The following is an 18,543-nucleotide window of genomic DNA, read 5'->3' on the forward strand; positions in this document are numbered from 1 at the left end:
GGGTGTGTGATGCAGAAGAGATAGCAATCGAGGTGTGCGGTGGGAAGGGCCCAGCAGCCAGAATGCATGAAGCGACGGATGAAGCAGTGATGACAACCGGGCTGTGAGGAGAGGAGGGATGCAGCCAAGAAAGCAATCAGGGCTCGAGGCAAGGGATGCATCAAGGATAGCAATCATGTTGTGAGGCGAGATTCCAAAGGCTAAACGTGAGAGGCTGCAGGGTCGACTCAGAGAGGTCTATGCATGTGAGAGGCTGAAAGCAAGGTCAACTCGGAGCGGTCTATGCATCGGGCGCGCTTGGGGCGACTACCAGTGCCAACCCCTTATCCCGCGACGCGTCCGACAAAGAGAACGTTCCAAGGCGGCAGAGGAGGTTACCAGCCGAAGGATGCAGTAGCAATAACAGGTATAGTTCCGCGGCGGCCGAGAAGACTCACCGCATAGGAATCGGGATGCGAGGCGAGGGATGCGGCGGGAAGGCCCCGACGGCTAAACGGAAGAGGCTGCAGGGCCGCCTCGGAATGGTCCAAGCATCGGACGCGATTGGGACGACTACCAGTGCCAACCCCTTATCCCGCGATGCGTCCGATACACAGATAGTTCCAAGGCGGCCGAGGAGCCTCACCGCATATCAATCGGGGTGCGAGGCGAGGGATGGGGCGGGAAGGCCCCAACGGCTAGACGGAAGAGGCTTCAGGGCCACCTCGGAATGCTCCAAGCATCGGACGCGCTTGGGGCGACTACCAGTGCCAACCCCTTATCCCGCGATGCGTCCGATACACAGATGGTTCCAAGGCGGCCGAGGAGCCTCACCGCATAGCAATCGGGGGTGCGAGGCGAGGGATGGGGCGGGAAGGCCCCAACGGCTAGACGGAAGAGGCTTCAGGGCCGCCTCGGAATGGTCCAAGCATCGGACGCGCTTGGGGCGACTACCAGTGACAACCCCTCATCCCGCGATGCGTCCGATACGAAGATGGTTCCAAGGCGGCCGAGGAGCCTCACCGCATAGCAATCGGGGTGCGAGGTGGGGGATGCGGCGAGATGGCCCCAACGGCTAGACGGAAGAGGCCACAGGGCCGCGTCGGAATAGTCCAAGCATCGGACGCGCTTGGGGCGACTACCAGTGACAACCCCTTATCCCGCGATGCGTCCGATACGAAGATAGTTCCAAGGCGGCCGAGGAGCCTCACCGCATAGCAATCCGGGTGCGAGGTGGGGGATGCGGCGAGATGGCCCCAACGGCTAGACGGAAGAGGCTGCAGGGCCGCCTCGGAATAGTCCAAGCATCGGACGCGCTTGGGGCGACTACCAGTGACAACCCCTTATCCCGCGATGCTTCCGATACGAAGACAGTTCCAAGGCGGCCGAGGAGCCTCACCGCATAGCAATGGGGGTGCGAGGTGAGGGATGCGGCGAGATGGCCCCAACGGCTAGACGGAAGAGGCCACAGGGCCGCCTCGGAATAGTCCAAGCATCGGACGCGCTTGGGGCGACTACCAGTGACAACCCCTTATCCCGCGATGCATCCGATACGAAGATAGTTCCCAGGCGGCCGAGGAGCCTCACCGCATAGCAATCGGGGTGCGAGGCGAGGGATGCGGCGAGATGGCCCCAAAGGGTAGACGGAAGAGGCTGCGGGGCCGCCTCGGAATAGTCCAAGCATCGAACGCGCTTGGGGCGACTACCACTGCCAACCCCTTATCCCGCGATGCGTCCGATACACAGATAGTTCCGAGGCGGCCGAGGAGCTGGGGGATGCGGCGAGATGGCCCCAACGGCTAGACGGAAGAGGCTGCAGGGCCGCCTCGGAATAGTCCAAGCATCGGACGCGCTTGGGGCGACTACCAGTGACAACCCCTTATCCCGCGATGCGTCCGATACACAGATAGTTCCGAGGCGGCCAAGGAGCCTCACCGCATAGCAATCGTGGTGCGAGGTGGGGGATGCAGCGAGATGGCCCCAACGGCTAGACGGAAGAGGCTGCAGGGCCGCCTCGGAATGGTCCAAGCATCGGACGCGCTTGGGGCGACTACCACTGCCAACCCCTTATCCCGCGATGCGTCCGATACACAGATAGTTCCAAGGCGGCCGAGGAGCCTCACCGAATAGCAATCGGGGTGCGAGGCGAGGGATGCGGCGAGAAAGCCCCAACGGCTAGAGGGAAGAGGCTTCAGGTCCGCCTCGGAATGGTCCAAGCATCGGACGCGCTTGGGGCGACTACCAGTGACAACCCCTTATCCCGCGACGCGTCCGATACACAGATAGTTCCAAGGCGGCCGAGGAGCCTCACCGCATAGCAATCGGGGTGCGAGGCGAGGGATGCGGCGAGAAGGACCCAACGGCTAGACGGAAGAGGCTTCAGGGCCGCCTCGGAATGGTCCAAGCATCGGACGCGCTTGGGGCGACTACCAGTGACAACCCCTTATCCCGCGACGCGTCCGATACACAGATAGTTCCAAGGCGGCCGAGGAGCCTCACCGCATAGAAATCGGGGTGCGAGGCGAGGGATGCGGCGAGAAGGACCCAACGGCTAGACGGAAGAGGCTTCAGGTCCGCCTCGGAATGGTCCAAGCATCGGACGCGCTTGGGGCGACTACCAGTGACAACCCCTTATCCCGCGACGCGTCCGATACACAGATAGTTCCAAGGCGGCCGAGGAGCCTCACCGCATAGCAATCGGGGTGCGAGGCGAGGGATGCGGCGAGAAGGACCCAACGGCTAGACGGAAGAGGCTTCAGGGCCGCCTCGGAATGGTCCAAGCATCGGACGCGCTTGGGGCGACTACCAGTGACAACCCCTTATCCCGCGACGCGTCCGATACACAGATAGTTCCAAGGCGGCCGAGGAGCCTCACCGCATAGCAATCGGGGTGCGAGGCGAGGGATGCGGCAAGAAGGACCCAACGGCTAGACGGAAGAGGCTTCAGGGCCGCCTCGGAATGGTCCAAGCATCGGACGCGCTTGGGGCGACTACCAGTGACAACCCCTTATCCCGCGACGCGTCCGATACACAGATAGTTCCAAGGCGGCCGAGGAGCCTCACCGCATAGCAATCGGGGTGCGAGGCGAGGGATGCGGCGAGAAGGACCCAACGGCTAGACGGAAGAGGCTTCAGGTCCGCCTCGGAATGGTCCAAGCATCGGACGCGCTTGGGGCGACTACCAGTGACAACCCCTTATCCCGCGACGCGTCCGATACACAGATAGTTCCAAGGCGGCCGAGGAGCCTCACCGCATAGCAATCGGGGTGCGAGGCGAGGGATGCGGCGAGAAGGACCCAACGGCTAGACGGAAGAGGCTTCAGGGCCGCCTCGGAATGGTCCAAGCATCGGACGCGCTTGGGGCGACTACCAGTGACAACCCCTTATCCCGCGACGCGTCCGATACACAGATAGTTCCAAGGCGGCCGAGGAGCCTCACCGCATAGCAATCGGGGTGCGAGGCGAGGGATGCGGCGAGAAGGACCCAACGGCTAGACGGAAGAGGCTTCAGGGCCGCCTCGGAATGGTCCAAGCATCGGACGCGCTTGGGGCGACTACCAGTGACAACCCCTTATCCCGCGACGCGTCCGATACACAGATAGTTCCAAGGCGGCCGAGGAGCCTCACCGCATAGCAATCGGGGTGCGAGGCGAGGGATGCGGCGAGAAGGACCCAACGGCTAGACGGAAGAGGCTTCAGGGCCGCCTCGGAATGGTCCAAGCATCGGACGCGCTTCGGGCGACTACCAGTGACAACCCCTTATCCCGCGATGCGTCCGATACACAGATAGTTCCAAGGCGGCCGAGGAGCCTCACCGCATAGCAATCGGGGTGCGAGGCGAGGGATGCGGCGAGAAGGACCCAACGGCTAGACGGAAGAGGCTTCAGGGCCGCCTCGGAATGGTCCAAGCATCGGACGTGCTTGGGGCGACTACCAGTGACAACCCCTTATCCCGCGACGCGTCCGATACACAGATAGTTCCAAGGCGGCCGAGGAGCCTCACCGCATAGCAATCGGGGTGCGAGGCGAGGGATGCGGCGAGAAGGACCCAACGGCTAGACGGAAGAGGCTTCAGGGCCGCCTCGGAATGGTCCAAGCATCGGACGCGCTTGGGGCGACTACCAGTGACAACCCCTTATCCCGCGACGCGTCCGATACACAGATAGTTCCAAGGCGGCCGAGGAGCCTCACCGCATAGCAATCGGGGTGCGAGGCGAGGGATGCGGCGAGAAGGACCCAACGGCTAGACGGAAGAGGCTTCAGGGCCGCCTCGGAATGGTCCATGCATCGCACGCGCTTGGGGCGACTACCAGTGACAACCCCTTATCCCGCGACGCGTCCGATACACAGATAGTTCCAAGGCGGCCGAGGAGCCTCACCGCATAGCAATCGGGGTGCGAGGCGAGGGATGCGGCGAGAAGGACCCAACGGCTAGACGGAAGAGGCTTCAGGGCCGCCTCGGAATGGTCCAAGCATCGGACGCGCTTGGGGCGACTACCAGTGACAACCCCTTATCCCGCGACGCGTCCGATACACAGATAGTTCCAAGGCGGCCGAGGAGCCTCACCGCATAGCAATCGGGGTGCGAGTCGAGGGATGCGGCGAGAAGGACCCAACGGCTAGACGGAAGAGGCTTCAGGGCCGCCTCGGAATGGTCCAAGCATCGGACGCGCTTGGGGCGACTACCAGTGACAACCCCTTATCCCGCGATGCGTCTGATACACAGATAGTTCCAAGGCGGCCGAGGAGCCTCACCGCATAGCAATCGGGGTGCGAGGCAAGGGATGCGGCGAGAAGGACCCAACGGCTAGACGGAAGAGGCTTCAGGGCCGCCTCGGAATGGTCCAAGCATCGGACGCGCTTGGGGCGACTACCGTTGCCAACCCCTTATCCCGCGATGCGTCTGATACACAGATAGTTCCGAGGCGGCCGAGGAGCCTCACCGCATAGCAATCGGGTTGCGAGGCAGATTATTGGGAAGGGAACCCCCTGGGATGCGGCTCAAGCAGTGCCCAAAGGGACTGGAATGCGGAATCACATCGAGAGACCCAAATGCTATACGAGGGCTCAAATCGAATTATCGATTTGGCCACGACATGGACGCATCGGAACGACTACCTTTGCCGAACCACTCGCAATTGCATCCATACCGAAACCAATAGACATTTCCGTTAGAGCCCTCGCATAGCATTCGGGAATCTCGCATGCCCCTCTAAATCGACCAATGCTGGCGCTCAACGAAAATCCGAGCGCTACCACCGTTCGAGCGCCAGCATTGGTCGAGTTAGAGGGGCACGGGGGAGAATGCTCCAGTCAACACCTCCCCTATATAAGTTATTTGTCCGATTCTCGCACAACCGTAGTCTGCCTCGTCGAATCAAACAACGGTCCCAGATTCCGACTTCCGTTCCGTAGAGACCCAAAAGCTAGATGGAGGCTCGCAAGAAAGAGAGTCGGCGCATAGCAATCGGGTTTCTCGAACGTTTAGGGACCGAGCTCACTTGCGGATAGGGCAAAATCCGCCAAGCAACCCAAAAGCTAGACGGGGGCTCGAATCGAATCGCCTAGGCGGCCACAACAACGACGTGTTGGATCGACTACCAGTGCCAAACCATTCAGCAAGACTAGTCTGTGTCGAGGCCGGATAGAGATTCTCAGAGAGCGCCCGTATAGCATTTAGGAGACCTGCCGCGTCCCTCACACTCGACAAATGGTGGTGCACGTTTATAAATCCGAGCGATCCCAACCCTTTCAAGCACCAACATCGGTCGAGATAGAGGGGCACGGAGGGGGCTGCGTGAGACAACACAGTCCCCTATATAAGTTATTTGTCCGATTCTCACACATCCGAAGAATGGTCATCAAATCGGACAACAGCCCAAACTTCCGACTTCCGTCCCAGAAAGCCCAAGAGCTATCTAAAACGTTCATGGCCGGAACTCGATCGCGGCTATACCAGTCCGCCAAGCAACCCAAAAGCTAGACTGGAGCTCTAGTCGAATCACCTCTGTGGCCATTGCAAGGACGTGTTGGAGCGACTACCATTGCCGAACCATTCCGCAGGTCGAGTCCATACCAAGGCCGCATAGAGATTCACGATGAGCTCCTGCATAGCAATCAGGAGACTTGCCGTGTCCATCACAATCGATAAATCCTGGTGCAAGATTTTTGCATCCGAGCGCTCCAACCAGTCGAGCACCAGCATCAATCGACATAAACGGGCACGGGGGGAGGATGCTCGAGAACACTACCTCCCCTATATAAGTTATTTGTCCGATTCTCAAGCAGCCGAAGTCTGGTCATCGAATCGGGTCAAAGACCACAACTTCCGACTTTACCCACAATGCAAGTCATCGAATCGAACATCGGCCCCCGAGTCGGACTCCATGCGTATGTCAGGTCATCGGACCCAAATTCCGCCTTCCTGCGCATGGCGGGCCATCAATATCAACTCGGTCATCGGACCCAAACTCCGCCTTTCTGCGCATGGCACGCCTTCAAATCGGTCATCGGACCCAAATTCCGCCTTCCTGTGCATGGCGGGCCATCAACATCAACTCGGTCATCGGACCCAAATTCCGCCTTTCTGCGCATGGCACGCCATCAACTCGGTCATCGGACCCAAATTCCGCCTTCCTGCGCATGGCAGGTCATCGGACACAAATTCAGACCTCGCCAATATGCCTACGTATCGAATCGGTCATCGGACCCAACTTCCGACTTCATCCATACTGTAGGGTCTTTGAGGTTGGCGCGGTGCGCTCAACCCGGGGAGTCGACCCATCGAAGCATACACCTCCCCTATATAAGCTATTTGTCCGATTCCCACACCTGTGTAGTTTGCACCTCTGACCAGGACATCGACCCCAACTTCCGAACTCGACTGCAACGACGGCACCAGCGCCTTGGTGCGCACCTTGCGACGCACAGTCCCAACATTCGCCTTCCTGCACATGGCAGGTCATCGGACCCAAATTCCGACCTCGCGAGTATGCCTACATATCGAATCGGTCATCGGACACAACTTCCGACTTCATCCATACCGTAGGGTCTTTGAGGTTGGCGCGGTGCGCTCAACCCGGGGAGTCGACCCAACGAAGCATACACCTCCCCTATATAAGCTATTTGTCCGATTCCCACACCTGTGTAGTTTGCACCTCCGATCAGGACATCGACCCCAACTTCCGAACTCGCCTGCAACGACCGAACCAGCGCCTTGGTGCGCACCTTGCAACGCACAGTGCCAACATTCGCCTTCCTGCACATGGCAGGTCATCGGACCCAAATTCCGACCTCGCGAGTATGCCTACATATCGAATCGGTCATCGGACCCAACTTCCGACTTCATCCATACCGTAGGGTCTTTGAGGTTGGCGCGGTGCGCTCAACCCGGGGAGTCGACCCAACGAAGCATACACCTCCCCTATATAAGCTATTTGTCCGATTCCCACACCTGTGTAGCTTGCACCTCCGATCAGGACATCGACCCCAACTTCCGAACTCGACTAAAAAGACCGCACCAGCACCTTGGTGTGCACCTTGCAACGCACAGTGCCAACATTCGCCTTCCTGCACATGGCAGGTCATCGGACCCAAATTCCGACCTCATGAGCATACCTACTAATCGAATCGGTCATCGGACCCAACTTCCGACTTCATCCATACCGTAGGGTCTTTGAGGTTGGCGCGGTGCGCTCAACCTGGGGAGTCGACCCATCGAAGCATACACCTCCCCTATATAAGCTATTTGTCCGATTCCGACACCTGTGTAGTTTGCACCTCCGCTCAGGACATCGACCCCAACTTCCGAACTCGCCTGCAACGACCGAACCAGCGCCTTGGTGCGCACCAAAAGTGCGCACTTTTGGAGGGCACTTTTGTGCGCTCCAAAGGTGCGCACTTTTGGAGGGCACTTTTGTGCGCTCCAAAGGTGCGCACTTTTGGAGGGCACTTTTTGGAGGGCACTTTTGTGCGCTCCAAAGGTGCGCACTTTTGGAGGGCACTTTTTGGAGGGCACTTTTCTGCGCTCCAAAGGTGCGCACTTTTGGAGGGCACTTTTTGGAGGGCACTTTTCTGCGCTCCAAAGGTGCGCACTTTTGGAGGGCACTTTTTGGAGGGCACTTTTCTGCGCTCCAAAGGTGCGCACTTTTGGAGGGCACTTTTTGGAGGGCACTTTTCTGCGCTCCAAAGGTGCGCACTTTTGGAGGGCACTTTTGTGCACTCCAAAGGTGCACACTTTTGGAGGGCACTTTTTGGAGGGCACTTTTCTGCACTCCAAAGGTGCGCACTTTTGGAGGGCACTTTTTGGAGGGCACTTTTGTGCGCTCCAAAGGTGCGCACTTTTGGAGGGCACTTTTTGGAGGGCACTTTTGTGCGCTCCAAAGGTGCGCACTTTTGGAGGGCACTTTTGTGCACTCCAAAGGTGCGCACTTTTGGAGGGCACTTTTCCTGCGCTCCAAAGGTGCACACCTAGGTGAGCACCTTCGACCACACCTTGTAGCACACCAAACTCTGACTTTCGACTTCATCCGCAATGCAGGGTCTTTGAGGTTGGCGCAATGCGCACAACCAGGGGAGTCGACCCATCAAACCCAACACCTCCCCTATATAAGCTATTTGTCTGATTCTCATACATGCGTAGCCTGCAGGAGCAATTAGGACATCGACCCCAACTTTCGGCTTCTAAACGAAAACAAGGTCTTTGAGGTTGGTGTAATGCGAACAACTAGGGGAGTCAACCCATCAAACCCAACACCTCCCCTATATAAGCTATTTGTCTGATTCTCATACATGTGTAGTCTACAGGAGCAATTAGGACATCGACCCCAACTTTTGACTTCTTAACGAAAACAAGGTCTTTGAGGTTGACGTAATGCGCACAACCAGGGGAGTCGACCCATCAAACCCAACACCTCCCCTATATAAGCTATTTGTCCGATTCTCATACATGTGTAGCCTACAGGAGCCATTAGGACATTGACCCCAACTTTTGACTTCTTAACGAAAACAAGGTCTTTGAGGTTGGCGTAATGCGCACAACCAAGGGAGTTGACCCATCAAACCCAACACCTCCCCTATATAAGCTATTTGTCTGATTCTCATACATGTGTAGCCTGCAACAACGATTAGGACATCCACCCCAACTTCTGAATTCGTCTGCGTTGACCGCACCAAAGGTGCACGCCTTGGTGCTCACCAAAATCCGACTTCCGACTTCTTCTGCTATGCGGGGTCTTTGAGGTTGGCGCAGTGCGCACAACCAGGGGAGTCAACCCACCGAATGCAACACCTCCCCTATATAAGCTATTTGTCTGATTCTCATACATGCGTAGACTGCAGCAATGATTAGGACATCCACCCCAACTTTTGACTTCTTAAACAAGACAGGGTCTTTGAAGTTGGTGCAGTGCACACAACCAGGGGAGTCGACCCATCAAACGCAACACCTCCCCTATATAAAGCTATTTGTCCGATTCTCATACGTGTAGTCTGCAGCAGCGATTAGGACATCGACCCCAACTTCCGAATTCGTTTGCATTGACCGCACCAAAGGTGCACGCCTTGGTGTGCACCTTGGAGTGCACTTTGGTGCTCACCTCGGTGCACACTTTGGTGTGCACCTCGGTGTGCACCAAAGGTGCGCACCTTGGAGCGCACCAAAGGTGTACACTTTGGAGCACACCACATAGGGTCTTTGAGAGGTTGGCGCAGTGCGCACACCAAGGTGGGTGTTGAGGTGCGTGCCGAGGTGGGTGGGTGCTAGGGTGCGCTCCATGGTGGGTGCCAGGGTGGGTGCGTGCTAGGGTGGATTCCAAAGAGGGTCATAGGGTGGGTGCCAAGGTGGGTTGGTGATATAGTGGGTTCAAAGGTGGGTACTAGGGTGGGTTCCAAGGTGGGTCACAAGTTGGGTGCCAGGATGCGTGGGTGTTAGGTTGGGTGCCAAGGTGGGCTCCTGCGTGGGTGGGTGCTAGGGTGGGTTTCAAGGTGGACGCGAGGGCGGGTGCCAAGGTGGGTAACAAGTTGGGTGTTAGGATGGGTGAGTGCTAGAGTGGGTGCCAAGGTGGGTGGGTGCTAAGGTGGATGCCAAGGTGGTTCACAGGGTGGGTGGGTTCTAGGGTGAGTTCCAAGGTGGGTCACAGGTTTAGTGCTAGGGTGCGTGTCAAGGCGGGTGTCGAGGTGCCTGGGTGCTAGGGTGTGGATGCCAATGTGGGTCATAGGGTGGGTACTAGGGTGGGCTGCAATGTGGGTGCCAAGGTGGGTAACATGCTCGGTTGGTTCTAAATTGGGTGTCAGGGTGGGTGTGCACCCACCTTGCCCGAGGTGGGTGCCAAGGTGCCAGTGTGGGTGGGTGCTAAGGTGGATGCCAAGGTGGGTGAGAAGGTGGGTGATAGGTTGAGTGGTAGGATGGGTGGGTGCCAAGATGGGTCACAGGGTGGGTGCAAGGGTGGGTAGGTGCTAGGGTTGGTGTCAGGGTGGGTGGGTGCTAGGTTGGGTTCCAAGGTGGGTGCGAGGGTGAGTGTCAAGGTGGGTCACAGGTTAGGTGCTAGGATGGGTGAGTGCTAGGGTGCAAAGGTGCCAGGGTGGGTGCTAGGATGGGTCGATGCTAGGGTGAGTGGCAAGGTGGGTCCACAAGTGTCAAGGTGGGTGCCGAGGTGGGTGCCAACTTGGGTTCCAAGGTGGGTGCCAAGTGGGCGACTGCTATGGTGGATGCCAAGGTGGGTCACGGGGTGGGTGCCAAGTTGCTAGGTTGTGTTCCAAGGTGGGTGCCAACGTGGCTGCTAGGGTGCGTGGGTTAAAGGGTGTGTCACAACGTGGGTGCCAGGATGGGTGCGCACCCACACTGGCCAAGACGGGTGCAAGGTTGGGTTCCAAGCCCGGTCACAGGCTGGGTGCTAGGATGGGTGGGTGCCAAGGTGGGCACCAGGGTGGGTGCACCCACCCTGGCCAAGGTGGGTCACGGGGTGGGTCCTAGGGTGGGTAACAGGGTGGGTACTAAGGTGCGTGCCAAGGTGGGTCATGGGGTGGGTGCCAAGGTGGGCACCAGGGTGGGTGTGCACCAACCCTAGCCAGGGTAGGTCACGGGGTGGTTGTCGGGGTGGGCGTCAAGGAGCCAAGGTGGGTGGCAAGTAGCCAAGTTGCGTGCCAAGGTGGGTGTCGGGGTGGGTGCCAAGGATCCAAGGTGGGTGCCAAGGAACCAAGGTGGGTGTCTGGGTGGGTGCCGAGGTGGGAGCCAGGGTGGGTCCCAAGGTGAGTGCAAAGGTGGGTGCCAGGGTCAAGGTGAGTGCCAATGTGGGTTCCAAGGTGCCAGGGTCAGGGTGAGTGCCAATGTGGGTTCAAAGGTGCTAAGTTGGGTGCGAGGTTGGGTGCGAGGGTGGGTGGGTGCCAAGGTGTGCTAGGTGGAAGCCCGGGTGGGTCGGCATCCCATGGGTGTCGAGTTGGGTGCCTGATGGGTGCTTCTTGTCAAGTTTTAGTCGTCGGGACTCATTTCGAGCCTTAGAGGTCGTTTCTTGTCCGGTTGCCCTGTCTTCGACCTGGGAACCCAATTTTGGTCCTCGGGTCCCATTTTTTTTTGTCTCGCATCCCACTTTTGGCCTGTGGCCTTTTCGGGGTCGATTCTCGTTTTGGGCATCAGAGCATGTTTCTTCTCCTAAAACCCAATATTTGTTTATTAAGTCTCGGAACACATTTTTGTTCTCGTGGACCCATCATGGGTCTTGGAACGCATTTGTGGTCCTTGGGTCCCATTTTGCATCCCGAAACTTGTGTTTTGGTGCTTGATCCCTATTTTGGGTGCCCACCTTGCACCAAGTGCGCACCCGGGGCAAACCGAGCGCCTTGGTGCACCGGGGCAAGATCGAGCGTGCACCCGAGGCGCCCCGAACATGCACCAAGGTGCACTCGGCCCACATGTGAGCGCAGGTCGTTGCGCCCGAGGTGGTGTGTGGGCACCGCGTTGCAGACGGGACACTGCACGCACACGACGCCCCGTCCAGGTGCACGCACGTAGGCCGGGCCGGGTGCACACCCGACGCCCTAGCAAGGTGCGCGCACCCGGGCAGGGCTCACACTTGGCGAACGGGGCGCACTTCGCGAGGGAGGGTGTGCACCTCGACGGGGGTGGGTGGCCGGGGTGGATTCGCACGTGGGTCGCGGTTTGCTAAGTACACACTGCGACAAGCTCATAACGGGTGCGATCATACCAGCGTTAGTGCACCGGATCCCATCAGAACTCCGCAGTTAAGCGCGCTTGGGCCGGAGTAGTACTGGGATGGGTGACCTCCCGGGAAGTCCCGGTGTTGCACCCTTTCTTAGTTTTTCGCCGGGCGTCGCAATGCTATTTGAATAAACCTTTTGCCCGTTTGCGTTCTCGTCGGGGCCGGGCCGGGCCGGGGTGCGCTGCCCGCACTACCGCGCGCGCGGGGGCGACACCGAGCGCGCACCCGAGGCGCCCCGAGCACACAGGCCACGGTGCAACCCGGGCGTTGTGCGCGCACCCCGGTGCGCCCGAGGTGCTGCGCGCGCACCCAGGTGAAATCGGTGTGCACCTCGGCCAGTGCGCGCTCGGTCGAGTCGCGCACGTTGGCCAAGGTGCACGGTGATGTTTCTTACTCTAAGGTTCCGCACCAGACGCCCGGGACAGGTGAGCGAAGCTGGGCGGGGCCGGGTGCGCGGCCGGGGCAGGTGCACGCAGCTGGAGAGAGCTTTGGAGCACACCAGAGGTGCGCACCTTGGAGCACACTTCGGAGCGCACCAATGATGCGCTCCATTCAAAAGTTTCCTGAAAAGGCAAAAAAAGTTGAGATTATAGAATTTCCCACTTGAGAGATTGTAAAAAAAAAAAATTTAAAATGAAGGAAACGCGGGTGCCAAGGTGTGCGCGCCCGGGTGCGCAGCCCAGCCAAGGTGTGCGCACCAAGGCGCCCACCCTGGCGAAGGTGCACGCAAGGTGCGCACCCGAGGCAAACCGGACAATTAACCCAACTTTCGACTTCGCGCGCACCTGCGCACCTTGGAGCGCACTTCGGAGCGCTCCTTGTTGCGCACCAATCTTGGGCACCTCGGAGTGCACCATGGCGCCCACCAAGGTGCGCACCCGGGGCAAACCGAGCTCCGACTTCGTGCGCACCTTGGAGCGCACGAAAGGTGCGCACCATGGCGCCCACCAAGGTGCGCAGCCCAGCCAAGGCGTGCGCATCAAGGTGCGCACCCTGGCGAAGGTGCGCACCCGGGGCAAACCGAGCTCCGACTTCGTGCGCACCTTGGAGCGCACAAAGGGTGCGCAACCCAGCCAAGGTGTGCGCACCCCGGGCAAACCGAGCTCCGAATCGTGCGCACCTTGGAGCACACTTCGGAGCCCTCCTTGGTGCGCACCGATGTTGCGCACCTCGGAGCGCACCCGGGGAAAACAATGCAATTAACCCGACTTTCGACTTCGTGGGCACCTCGGAGCGCTCTCGGGTTCGCACCTCGGAGCACACCGAGGTGCGCACCTTTGATGCGCTGCCTTCACCAATTTCCAGAAAAGGCAAGAAAACATTGAGAAGGTGTGCGCACCGAGGTGCCCACCCTGGCGAAGGTGCACGCGAGGTGCGCACCCGGGGCAAACCGGGCTCCGACTTCGTGCACGCCATGCTGCGCACCTTGGAGGGCCATGGTGCGCACCTTGGAGCACACTTCGGAGCGCTCAATGGTGCCCAACCCAGCCAAGGTGCCCACCGCGGCGAAGGTGCACGCGAGGTGCGCACCCGGGGCAAACCGGGCTCCGACTTCGTGCACGCCGCACCTTGGAGCACACTTCGGAGCGCTCCTTGGTGCGCACCAGGGCGCGCAACCCAGCCGAGGTGCCCACCCCGGCGAAGGTGCACGCGGGGTGCGCACCCGAGGCAAACCGGGCTCCGACTTCGTGCACGCCATGGTGCCCACCGCGGCGAAGGTGCACGCGAGGTGCGCACCCGGGGCAAACCGGGCTCCGACTTCGTGCACGCCGCACCTTGGAGCACACTTCGGAGCGCTCCTTGGTGCGCACCAGGGCGCGCAACCCAGCCGAGGTGCCCACCCCGGCGAAGGTGCACGCGAGGTGCGCACCCGGGGCAAACCGGGCTCCGACTTCGTGCACGCCATGGTGCCCACCGCGGCGAAGGTGCACGCGAGGTGCGCACCCGGGGCAAACCGGGCTCCGACTTCGTGCACGCCGCACCTTGGAGCACACTTCGGAGCGCTCCTTGGTGCGCACCATGGTGCCCACCAGGGCGCGCAACCCCGCCGAAGGTGCACGCGAGGTGCGCACCCGGGGCAAACCGGGCTCCGACTTCGTGCACGCCGCACCTTGGAGCACACTTCGGAGCGCTCCTTGGTGCGCACCAGGGCGCGCAACCCCGCCGAAGGTGCACGCGAGGTGCGCACCCGGGGCAAACCGGGCTCCGACTTCGTGCACGCCATGGTGCGCACCAGGGTGCCCACCGCGGCGAAGGTGCGCACCCGGGGCAAACCGGGCTCCGACTTCGTGCACGCCGCACCTTGGAGCACACTTCGGAGCGCTCCTTGGTGCGCACCAGGGCGCGCAACCCAGCCGAGGTGCCCACCCCGGCGAAGGTGCACGCGAGGTGCGCACCCGGGGCAAACCGGGCTCCGACTTCGTGCACGCCATGGTGCCCACCGCGGCGAAGGTGCGCACCCGGGGCAAACCGGGCTAGGACTTCGTGCACGCCGCACCTTGGAGCACACTTCGGAGCGCTCCTTGGTGCGCACCATGGTGCCCACCAGGCCGCGCAACCCAGCCAAGGTGTGCGCACCAAGGTGCACGCGAGGTGCGCACCCGGGGCAAACCGGGGTCCGGCTTCGTGCACGCCGCACCTTGGAGCACACATCGGGGCGCTCCCGGGTTCGCACCGGCGTTGCGCACCGTGGTGGGCACCTCGGAGCGCACCGTGGTGGGCACCTCGGAGCACACCAAGGTGGGCAGCGAGGTGCGCACCTTTGATGCGATGCCTTCACTAATTTCCATAAAAGGCAAAAGAAAACGAGATTTTAAAATTTCCGTTTTGAAAGATAGTGAGAAAAAGGGAATGCTGGTGCCATCTTGAGCCCGCCCTGGTGCGCAGCCCAGCCAAGGTGTGCGCACCAAGGTGCCCACCCTGGCGAAGGTGCGCGCCCGGGCAATTAACCCAACTTCCAACTTCGCGCGCGCCAGGGTGGGAGCGCACCCAACAACCGGGCCTGGGAAGAGCCAATGCGAGAAACCCCACCAAACGCTCTGACAAAAAAAGAGGGGGCGCTCCAGTAACCCCGCTTCGGAGCGCACCCTGGGCAAACCCAGCCAGGGTGCCCACCCCGGCCAAGGTGCAGGCGAGGTGCGCACCCGGGGCAAACCGGGCTCCGACAACGTGCACGCCGCACCTTGGAGCACACTTCGTAGCGCTCCCGGGTGCGCACCTCAGAGCACACCAAGGTGGGCAGCGAGGTGCGCACCTTTGATGCGCTGCCTTCACTAATTTCCAGAAAAGGCAAAAAAAAGAGGAGATTTTAAAATTTCCGTTTTGAAAGATAGTGAAAAAAACGGAACGCGGGTGCCATCTTGAGCCCGCCCGGGTGCACAGCCCAGGTAAGGTGCCCACCCTGGCAAAGGTGCGCACCCGGGCAATTAACCCTACTTCCGACTTCGTGCGCGCCAGGGTGGCAACCGGGCCTGGGAAGAGCCAATGCGAGAAACCCCACCAAACGCTCCGACAAAAAAAGAGGCGGCGCTCCAATAACCCCGCTTCGGAGCGCAGCCGGGGCAAACCCAGCCAAGGTGCCCACCCCGACGAAGGTGCACGTGAGGTGCGCACCCGGGGCAAACCGGGCTCCGACAACGTGCACGCAGCACCTTGGAGCACACTTCGAAGCACTCCCGGGTGCCCACCGGCGTTGCGCACCGTGGTGGGCAGCGAGGTGCGCACCTTTGATGCGCTGCCTTCACTAATTTCCAGAAAAGGCAAAAAAAAATGAGATTTTAAAATTTCCGTTTTGAAAGATAGTGAAAAAAACGGAACGCGGGTGCCATCTTGAGCCCGCCCTGGTGCGCAGCCCAGGCAAGGCATGCGCACCAAGGTGCCCACCCGCGGTGCACACCCGGGGCAAACCGGGCTCCGACTTCGTGCAGGCCGCACCTTGGAGCACACTTCGGAGCGCTCCTTGGTGCGCACCATGGTGCCCACCAGGGCGCACCCGGGGCAAACCGGGCTCCGACTTCGTGCACGCCGCACCTTGGAGCACACATCGGAGCGCTCCCAGGTTCGCACCAGCGTTGCGCACCTTTGATGCGCTGCCTTCACTAATTTCCAGAAAAGGCAAAAAAAAACGATATTTTAAAATTTCCGTTCTGAAAGATAGTGAAAAAAACGGAACGCGGGTGCCATCTTGAGCCCTTCCTGGTGCGCAGCCCAGGCAAGTTGTGCGCACCAAGGTGCCCACCCTGGCGGAGGTGCGCGCCCGGGGCAAACCGGGCTCCGACTTCGTGCACTGCATGGTGCCCACCAAGGCGCGCAACCCAGCCAAGGTGCCCACCGCAGCGAAGGTGCACGCGAGGTGCGCACCCGAGGTGCACACCCGGGGCAAACCGAGCTCCGACTTCGTGCACGCCGCACCTTGGAGCACACTTCAGAGCGCTCCTTGGTGCGCACCAGGGCGCGCAACCCAGCCAAGGTGCTCACCCCGGCGAAGGTGCACGCGAGGTGCGCACCCGGGGCAAGCCGGGCTCGGACTTCGTGCACGCCGCACCTTGGAGCACACATCGGAGCGCTCCCGGGTTCGCACCAGCATTGCGCACCTTTGATGCGCTGCCTTCACTAATTTCCAGAAAAGGCAAAAAAAAAAAAAAAACGAGATTTTAAAATTTCCGTTTTGAAAGATAGTGAAAAAAACGGAACGCGGGTGCCATCTTGAGCCCGCCCTGGTGTGCAGCCCAGGCAAGTTGTGCGCACCAAGGCACCCACCCTGGCCAAGGTGGGTCACGGGGTGGGTCCTAGGGTGGGTAACGGGGTGGGTACTAAGGTGTGTGCCAAGGTGGGTCATGGGGTGGGTGCCAAGGTGGGCACCAGGGTGGGTGTGCACCAACCCTAGCCAGGGTAGGTCACGGGGTGGTTGTCGGGGTGGGCGTCCAGGAGCCAAGGTGGGTGGCAAGTAGCCAAGTTGCGTGCCAAGGTGGGTGTCGGGGTGGGTGCCAAGGATCCAAGGTGGGTGCCAAGGAACCAAGGTGGGTGTCTGGGTGGGTGCCGAGGTGGGAGCCAGGGTGGGTCCCAAGGTGAGTGCAAAGGTGGGTGCCAGGGTCAAGGTGAGTGCCAATGTGGGTTCCAAGGTGCCAGGGTCAGGGTGAGTGCCAATGTGGGTTCAAAGGTGCTAAGTTGGGTGCGAGGTTGGGTGCGAGGGTGGGTGGGTGCCAAGGTGTGCTAGGTGGAAGCCCGGGTGGGTCGGCATCCCATGGGTGTCGAGTTGGGTGCCTGATGGGTGCTTCTTGTCAAGTTTTAGTCGTCGGGACTCATTTCGAGCCTTAGAGGTCGTTTCTTGTCCGGTTGCCCTGTCTTCGACCTGGGAACCCAATTTTGGTCCTCGGGTCCCATTTTTTTTTGTCTCGCATCCCACTTTTGGCCTGTGGCCTTTTCGGGGTCGATTCTCGTTTTGGGCATCAGAGCATGTTTCTTCTCCTAAAACCCAATATTTGTTTATTAAGTCTCGGAACACATTTTTGTTCTCGTGGACCCATCATGGGTCTTGGAACGCATTTGTGGTCCTTGGGTCCCATTTTGCATCCCGAAACTTGTGTTTTGGTGCTTGATCCCTATTTTGGGTGCCCACCTTGCACCAAGTGCGCACCCGGGGCAAACCGAGCGCCTTGGTGCACCGGGGCAAGATCGAGCGTGCACCCGAGGCGCCCCGAACATGCACCAAGGTGCACTCGGCCCACATGTGAGCGCAGGTCGTTGCGCCCGAGGTGGTGTGTGGGCACCGCGTTGCAGACGGGACACTGCACGCACACGACGCCCCGTCCAGGTGCACGCACGTAGGCCGGGCCGGGTGCACACCCGACGCCCTAGCAAGGTGCGCGCACCCGGGCAGGGCTCACACTTGGCGAACGGGGCGCACTTCGCGAGGGAGGGTGTGCACCTCGACGGGGGTGGGTGGCCGGGGTGGATTCGCACGTGGGTCGCGGTTTGCTAAGTACACACTGCGACAAGCTCATAACGGGTGCGATCATACCAGCGTTAGTGCACCGGATCCCATCAGAACTCCGCAGTTAAGCGCGCTTGGGCCGGAGTAGTACTGGGATGGGTGACCTCCCGGGAAGTCCCGGTGTTGCACCCTTTTTTAGTTTTTCGCCGGGCGTCGCAATGCTATTTGAATAAACCTTTTGCCCGTTTGCGTTCTCGTCGGGGCCGGGCCGGGCCGGGGTGCGCTGCCCGCACTACCGCGCGCGCGGGGGCGACACCGAGCGCGCACCCGAGGCGCCCCGAGCACACAGGCCACGGTGCAACCCGGGCGTTGTGCGCGCACCCCGGTGCGCCCGAGGTGCTGCGCGCGCACCCAGGT

General features: G+C 60.4%; 2 non-coding genes across 2 annotated transcripts; both read left to right on the top strand.

Moving 5' to 3' along the window:
* The first annotated feature begins 12,165 nt into the window (after window positions 1–12,165).
* LOC131863366 (5S ribosomal RNA) lies at window positions 12,166–12,284 on the top strand. The gene has a single exon (XR_009362287.1). It is a non-coding gene; the product is annotated as a 5S ribosomal RNA (ribosomal RNA).
* Window positions 12,285–18,199: 5,915 nt separating this feature from the next.
* Window positions 18,200–18,318, top strand: LOC131863367 (5S ribosomal RNA). The gene has a single exon (XR_009362288.1). It is a non-coding gene; the product is annotated as a 5S ribosomal RNA (ribosomal RNA).
* The last annotated feature ends 225 nt before the right edge of the window (window positions 18,319–18,543 follow it).

Source organism: Cryptomeria japonica, unplaced genomic scaffold, assembly GCF_030272615.1.
Source record: "Cryptomeria japonica unplaced genomic scaffold, Sugi_1.0 HiC_scaffold_61, whole genome shotgun sequence".
NCBI classification, from domain to species: domain Eukaryota; kingdom Viridiplantae; phylum Streptophyta; class Pinopsida; order Cupressales; family Cupressaceae; genus Cryptomeria; species Cryptomeria japonica.